Source organism: Cupressus sempervirens, chromosome 3 (genome assembly GCF_028749045.1).
Source record: "Cupressus sempervirens isolate cs-2001-9-10 chromosome 3, ASM2874904v1, whole genome shotgun sequence".
In the NCBI taxonomy this organism is placed as follows: domain Eukaryota; kingdom Viridiplantae; phylum Streptophyta; class Pinopsida; order Cupressales; family Cupressaceae; genus Cupressus; species Cupressus sempervirens.
In genome coordinates this window covers 656883031-656891450 of record NC_143120.1, presented here as the reverse complement: position 1 = coordinate 656891450, position 8420 = coordinate 656883031, and the positions used below count along the sequence as shown (strand labels likewise).

General features: G+C 32.5%; 1 non-coding gene across 1 annotated transcript; it reads right to left on the bottom strand.

Moving 5' to 3' along the window:
- Positions 1–266: 266 nt before the first annotated feature.
- On the bottom strand, positions 267–348 carry TRNAS-AGA (transfer RNA serine (anticodon AGA)). The gene has a single exon. It is a non-coding gene; the product is annotated as a tRNA-Ser (tRNA).
- Positions 349–8420: the final 8072 nt, after the last annotated feature.

The following is an 8420-nucleotide window of genomic DNA, read 5'->3' as shown; positions in this document are numbered from 1 at the left end:
TACCTCTTACAATATATTTTGAGACTCAGAACTCTCGAAGAAGGTTAATAGGAATTTTTCTTTGACCCTATTTATGAAGACAAATTTGGAGGTTTTATTCATGGTAAAATATGAAAACCCAAAACTGCCTGCGATTACTTCCTTTGCGATTGACAAACCAAAAGAAACAGACTACGAGAAAATCGTGCATGCACGTCACGAGTAGTTCTTAGGAAAACCCGTAAACATTGCGTTATAATAGAAATTTGTAAAATCATAGTTTCAATCGTGGACGGCAGGATTCGAACCTGCGCGGGCAAAGCCCACATGATTTCTAGTCATGCCCGATAACCACTCCGGCACGTCCACCAGATGTTTGTTTTTTAGATAAATACATTTGATTAATAAAATTAATAATTCTTTTATCGGCTGCATAAATACACACACTCCTTCGTCTGAGATTGAGTATTTTATGATTACAATACGAATATTTGCGATGGCATTCTGCAGCAATATTGTAATTTCAAAAGATTTTCTTCTTTTCTGGATTGGCATTGCAGATGGCGAGAAGATGAGAGGAAGGGAGAATCCAGCAAGTAGAGCCTATGAATATTGAAGCACCTGCAAATGATTCAGTGAGAAAATAGTCAGGAGAACGGCTTTCTGTTACCATAATCGCAGTTACCACACTGGTATATGAAAGCTTCGTTACTACATGAATGGAGTAATGCACATTGGCGCAACTTGCGAAATAGAAAAGATATTAGGGCTGCTTGGATAGTTACCTAAGGCCAAATAGGCACTTCCATCGAAGACTAATGATATATTGGACGCGGCTATCCTCCCTACAAACTGTATAGTTGACCAATTTTTAAAAAATCGAAAACATCATAGATTTTTCTAAAAAATTCAACATTTGATCTTCATGATCTGCATAGTTTGTAGTCGAAAACAACAAAAAATTTGAAAAAAAATACTACGTTTTTCGTGAATCTGGCAAAAATAAAAATTGTTCGACTTTGTTTTGTCTTTAGTGCATTTTCTCTGGAGATTAGCCCCCCTTAAAATGATTCATCTCTTCAAAGATGGAAGGTTCCGTCAAAATTACCAAACAATTACAAATAGATGAGAATTTAAAAGGTGGGATGTATATTAAAGTAAAATTGAGAGTACATGAGGAAGAGATTTTTTTTATGAAGAGGTTATGATGTTGTGCATTGAGAAGTAAAATGATAAATTGCCTACAATATAAGGTGCACCATAAAGAAGTGACTTGTTCTTACAAACAACCAAGTCAAAATGTTTTATAAGGATGATATGTGAGTGGAAATGGAAGATTAAAGTTTTGACAAAGATTTTGCATAATTAGAAAAGTGTTTTTAAGAAAGGTGGAAGAGACACAATTTCCGGAAATATGAATTGGTAAGTTGTATAGAGGTTGTTGATGAAAAAATGGAGGTTGCCAATGAAAAAATGGAAGGCGGTGCCAGTCTACTAATGTATTGTTTTATAAGAGTCAAGTCAAGAAATGGAAGGAGATTACACACAAACACCTCTTGACAGGACTTCAAACACATAATATTAATTGGAATCTTTGATCAGTGTTGATATAACATATAAAATAACTAATATTGATTGGAACTTGAGGAAGAATATACACATATAAAAATATTTGATATGATTGGGAATGAACATGTAAATTGACAAATCAAGTGGGATTATCTTGTGGTGATATATACATGCGAAATTAATATCAAACATTAACGAAACATACACTTAGCATTGATCTCTAAGCATCATACGAATGAAAGGAAAACATTAACCAAATAATGTGGATCTTTTAGTGGATTGCCATTCCTTGAATTAAGATAAGAAACAATGATAAAGAGATTGGAGATATTGAATGAGTGAACAAAAGACATTTTCCTTGGAAGTCAACTCCACTATCACTTTGACAAAAGAAGCTTGACACAAGAAATAAATGTTATATCTTGACAAATGCTTGATGCATGCATTGAAATGCCTAATTAATATCTCATGTGTGAATGCTTATGATTGTGCTTGAGTGTTTATGGATGAAAATGAAATATCCAAGATTTCTTATATACTAGTTTTTGTGATAAAAAATAAAGCAAGTCAACTAGGGTACAAAATAAAATAATTTAAACACTTGATATAGCATGGGTCCCTGGACAAAAATCCCTCCAAGCATAGGTTGATCAATTGGTTGACTTAGATTGGTATAGGTCAACTAAGTCAACCTATGCCTGAGGGTCCCAAGGAAGGATGACCCTAAGGTCTTAGAGAAAGAGAAAAAATAAGAAGAAATAATGTAAGTTTTAATATGACAAAAAATGTGAGGACAATGCATAGAAATGAGAGACGACCTAGAGATTTGGGAAAGATTTGAAAAAGAGAAAGAAACCAAAACTACACTAATGAGGGCTAAAATATCTCAAAATTAAATGCTCCCATTTTAAGATGATAAAATTGATAAACAATTCGATTGAATGCTATTACCTCGATGATTAATTCTATTATATTCTAACTTCCATATGCAAGGTGCCATTCTTCATGCTTTTTACATAGCCTCTTCTTTCCCATTGAAAATATATTTTCAATAATTTGAAACTTATGTTTTCAAGATTTAAGATTTGAAACATAAACTAGACATACAAATTCTACCTTAGTTTGAAGACCCACAAGACCATGTATGATTGGATAATGAAATTATTTAAAAATGCATGAATTATACCAATAAATTTAAAATTATTATTACAATAAATAGTTTGAGCTTTATAAAATGCAAAAAAATGTGTTAGCTTTGTGGCATCATGAATTCTCCATACAAGCATTGTGTGAAATTAAAATAGTTTTTTCTATTGATCTACATATGTCATACATAGTGATGCCATTCCACAACTCTAGTAATTCGGTGATAATAAACTTGATATATATATATATATATAGCTTGGCACTTACCTAGTTGAATGAATAGAAATATTACACTCAATTATTATTATAATTTTATGACAATATATATAATATAATGTACATGACTAATAAATGAAAAAGTACCTTGAACAATCATTGCCAACACTATATGCTATCTCTTTATTTCAATCTATAGAGCAATGTTATTGTTGACAACAAAAATAGGCCACACTGAGTAAATAGATTTCATCTCTTGAAATTGATTCACACTATTTGATGCCAGTGAAATCCTTAGACTACAAGGTTCTTTAAAGTATGCCCATTTTTCCTCTATTTCTCTAAAATAAGAACCATTTGTAGGCATTCAAAGAATGTCATCTCCCCTTATATTACATATATGGTCATCTATGAATTGTGCTAATTTTATACACCTAAATAATCATTGCATACATGGAATAATGAGAGTATAACAAAGAAAATTGCAAGACACCTTTTTGGTTAGTTAATTTTTTCATTATCTGTTGAACTGAAATTTAAGATATTCTGTTGCAAATTCATGTTGTTTATGATACATAATATGATCATTGCGACACATATCTATTGCTTTTTCCATTCTAATTTTTTTCATGATGGCATATGATTCTTAGTATGAGTGAGGTAGAATATTTGACAACGGTAACAAAAAATCACCTATCAATCTACAAAAAATAACTTATTTAAATAAAGAATATTGATGGTACACATTTTTCCCTTTATCTACTAACAATGAAAAAAATTACATATATGACATGCCTTAACATACGTGACATTGTTATGTTGGAGAAACTATTCATAAATTTCAAGTTTAGAAAAAGAAATAGAGTAGAGGGAAGAGTTGTTTGCAAGCTTTCATAAAGGAGATCATATGCCTTTTCAAGAACAAATTTAAATCATGAAAAACATCAAAGTCATCTTGATAATCATGATCAACAATTTAAGTACTAAATGTGTCATGGATCAATATATTTGTACCATCATCTTTAATAGAGTTCTCTAATGTAGGATCATCTTTTTGCATATGATCATTATCTTCATCTTCAATGTACATGCCTTCATGTTCCTCCACTTTGAAAACCACAATCCTGGGTCATTGTAGTCCATATCATGTGCCCTAGGGTACACTTCCTATATAATAATGATTAAAATAAATAACCACGATCATGATCTCATTAAACATTTCCAAAAATACCTAAACCCTGAACACATATAATGATCAACTCACCAAAGGATAGTAATTATGGTCCCCTTCCAATGTGACCATATTGCCTACAATGCTTTTTAGCTGTTGTGATCAAAACCCTTCTCTTCTTTAAGCCCTTGCAATTTGTGCAAGAACAATAACATTTCCCAACACCTTTTCTTTTCAAGCTAGACCATAATCTAAGAATTGTCTCTTTATTTTGTTCTTGATTAGTACTGTTTGACATGATTTTTCTTCACAAGAAACAAAATTGGACTATAAAAATATTGACCTAATATTTTAGTAGCCTTCGCAATCACAAAAAAAAGGTCACATTATATATTTTATATTTGAGCTAAGTCGGCCTAAATATTTTTTTCGCATCCATCACAATTTTGACAAAAGTCATTATTGTCTAACTTGTGATGAACACTGGTCCAGACGTAATTCACTACTCAATTTTTGATGAACACAACCAAAATGAACGATTCATCTAAAAATTCTGTTACAAATTAATTTTGTTTTAGATTAAGGTAAAAGCAGGTTTTGAAGGGGCCCCGAAACCCTTTACATCAAAAAGAAAGATAAACCATGCAGCACTACTAGGTTTTAAAAAGACCTGAAACTAGCTGAACATCTAAACCAGGTTTTATAGGGACCTGAAACCAACAGATATGTATAAAAAAAGCAACCAAAAAATACATCGAAACCTAGAAAGTAAACAAACTAGTAAGCAAAGCAACCAAAAAAACCTCCCAAACTAGTAACCAGCGTACCAATACCACAACTAGCACACCATCACAAGAAAACCAATCAGAACAAGGGAACTTATGATTTTCCTTTTAATTTAAAGTCTCCCTTGTGTGACCAGAGGTTCATATCTAAAGGGGGAGAAGAAGGCTTAGTTTTCTTTCTTTTAACTGCAATCCAACCGTCCTCAACCTTCACAACCTCAGTAACCCAAGCCTCTAAAGAAATAGAACAATGGAACTCGGGGAACGCAGAAGCCACAACAATCTCCCTAGGAGAATCAGAGGATGATTGGCCCCTAGGAAGAGCATCCGATATAGGGGTAGAGACCAAAGAGGGGACATCCTCCTCTACCATGGGTACTGAATGATTTCCAGAAGAGACCTCAGCCACAAAATTCATGGAAGTGACCAAGGATTTTTTCACCGTATAGTGCTCAGAAGAGGCCCCTGACCACCAAGAAGGTGGTCGCCTAGATTTGGTCTTCCATGCAACACAATGAGCAACAATGTGACCTGTCATGTGATAATTCTTGCAATGAAAAGGGATGCCTTTGAAATCCAACATTTGAGTCCAAGAGCCCCTCGTGGAATCCAAGCAAATCGTCTTAGGAAGGCCCTTAGCAACATCCAACTCTACCAGAATACATGCACATGTCGAATGGAAAATATCTGAAGTATTAGAATCCACATATAAAAAATCACCAATAGCATTCTCAATAGTTTCAAAAATAGAATCTTGCCAGAGATGCATTGGGAGATTCGAAAGCCGGACCCAGATAGGGAACTTGTTAAAGGACTCTGAAAGTGGATCAAAATCCATATGCCACGGTTTGGCCATAAGTGGATATCTGCCTTGCCAAGAAAAACTATTATGACACAAAATAGTCTTCTTGTCATTAGTACTTACAAATTTATTTTGTTAGTGTAATTTTTCTTGTAGTTTGACAAAGTTTGTTTTAGATCCATGTAGTCTAGGCATTCTCTAATTTTGATTGTTTGTGTAGCATGACAAGTAGCATCTTTCTTTCTTGAAGTTAGAGTTTCTTTTGATCTCAATTATTCCTTTGTTTAAAAGTCCAATATTCTACTTCTATTCATACATTTATGGGTTTATGGAGTAGCCTTTTCTTGTCTTTGGTGTTAAAAGGTGCATTTCATGCATTTCTTTGATGTTAGAATTATGTTTGTTTCTTTGACATGTCTTTGGTGGTAATTCTGGTATCATCTTCTCTTCTTCTAGCTGTACTTTAATCTAGTGCTTGGATCTATGGATCAAACCTTTGCATGCAACATTTTTATCTTAAGGTCATTCTTCTCTTTGTAACTAGTTTATGAAGGACGTGTGTGGTGGTTTGAGAGCCTTTTTCCTAAACTTTCCCCCATACTTGGTGGAATCATCTCACCAATTTGGAGTTTCTTAGTTGTATTACAATATTTTTATTAATCAATATAGATTTGAAATAGCTTGTGAAATCTCAAGGTGTGCAATGACTAGTACATGTGCTTCTTTTCTAATGCTTCTATTCTTCTTCATTTGTATGTATTTCTTTAAGTGAGTTTTCTATATTTTTTACTCATAAAAGTGAAAGTTGGGGTTTGAATTCTATGAGAGGTAGATTGTTGAAGTGACAAAAATCAATTTTGAATGTGAAGATAATATTACTAGATTTTTCTAATAACACACTATCACACATAGAATAACCTTAATAATAACATAATCTAATTTTAAATATTGAAAATTATATAACTCATGTAAGGCTAGATTTAAATATATAATTAGATTAAAAACTTAATTAAATGGTCAACAACCAAAATAAATATATGTTTAAATAAACATTTGCATCAAATACAAGAATATGTATATAAATCATCTCTACATAGCATATTTAAAGTGATATTATGTGATGATGTACAATATGTACTATTGACTTTCTAATAAATTTGCACCGACATGACTTGAAACTGATATCGCTATAATGAAAGTTGAGTTTACAGTAATAATGTGTGGCATTTACTGGTGCTATGACATCTAATAAATCAATTATTTCTTGGCTAAAGTTTAGAATGCAATAGTACATCTCCTTTTGTCATTCTCATATGCACCAAGAAATGCATGAATACCATGTTTCTTTTGCTTTTGTTTCATTATGCATTCAATGAATTGTTGTAGTAGCTTCACCGCTTGGCTATCTGTACACCAGTAGCCAAACATAAGTTGGATTTTTGCAAGGAATAAAAATTTAGTTGCTAATATTTATAAGAGAGTTATTCTTTAAAGAAATCATGGAAATGAGCTCCATATTAGAATAAAACAAGTCTAAACAAATCTTATGATAATGATAGTAGAAGCACATGAAGATATTAACATAAAAATTACATAACTTGTACCTAATTTTGGAACTATATGTCCTTTTGGGTGTGTGATGACCAATGGGTTTTGAAAGGCTTGGATAAGATCTTTGTTGAATTCCTTGACATAGTCCTTGGCACCTGTGATATGAACTGAAGGGCACTTGATCGGTGGATTATATAAATATGATATTTGTGGATCTCTAAACTTTATTCTAGAAATAGATATTATAAACCTTATATGAGGATGATTTTGTAGCATTATACCCTACAAATTTTTTATCTATAATATAAGTAGAGTTTGGATAAAACATTCTGTTGAACTATTACCATCCAATCTATTAATTGAAAAGACAAAATGAAGATTTGCTTACCTGCAACTGGTAACAAACAAGAGCTACACATAACATAGCACCCTACAAGTTATGCCCAATGACAAAGTTAAAAGTATGTAGTTTCATGAAAATGGTGTTTCATTAATTTTCTAAAATTATACATGATAAAATCTTGTTAGGAAGCAAAGGTGTGCATAATCACTTCCTACACTAATCTTGAGAGAACGATAATGCAAATTCAACTAACTATTGTAGAGATCTCAAGAAATGCATAATAATATAATCATAATAACAATGAACTCATAACACAATGATTACCATGAGGAAACCCTTCTGGGAGAAAAATCCCACCCTCCAAACCCGCACAATGTATTCTCAAATCAAGAAGATTACAATACACTTGCAATGCAAGTTCTTACAGGTGCGCATCACCACAACTCAAACTTGGATTTAGACTTAGAGAGACTCCTTCTAGCATCTAGTCTTGCAAAAAAAACTCGATGATAAGAACACCTCCCCAAGCCCTCCTTTTATAGTGATTTACAACTTGGAAACCATTTGTGGTTTTACAAAACCATGGGCCAAAACCATGGGCAAAACAACCATGCCACATATTACCCACTTGTCATTTGTAATCCAATAATAAAATTTTCATCCATAATTTTTTCCTCTAGTTTAGGCCTCCATAAAAGTCAAATAACGAGTTGTTTATACTCTAAAAATAGCCCTCCTATATTGTTCTAGGGACAAGACACATTTTTAACAACTCAAACACCTTTTTCCAACTCATAAACATGTGGAAAACTACCACAAACAAAATGTTACAATTTTCTAGAATTTTCTAGAAAAAGC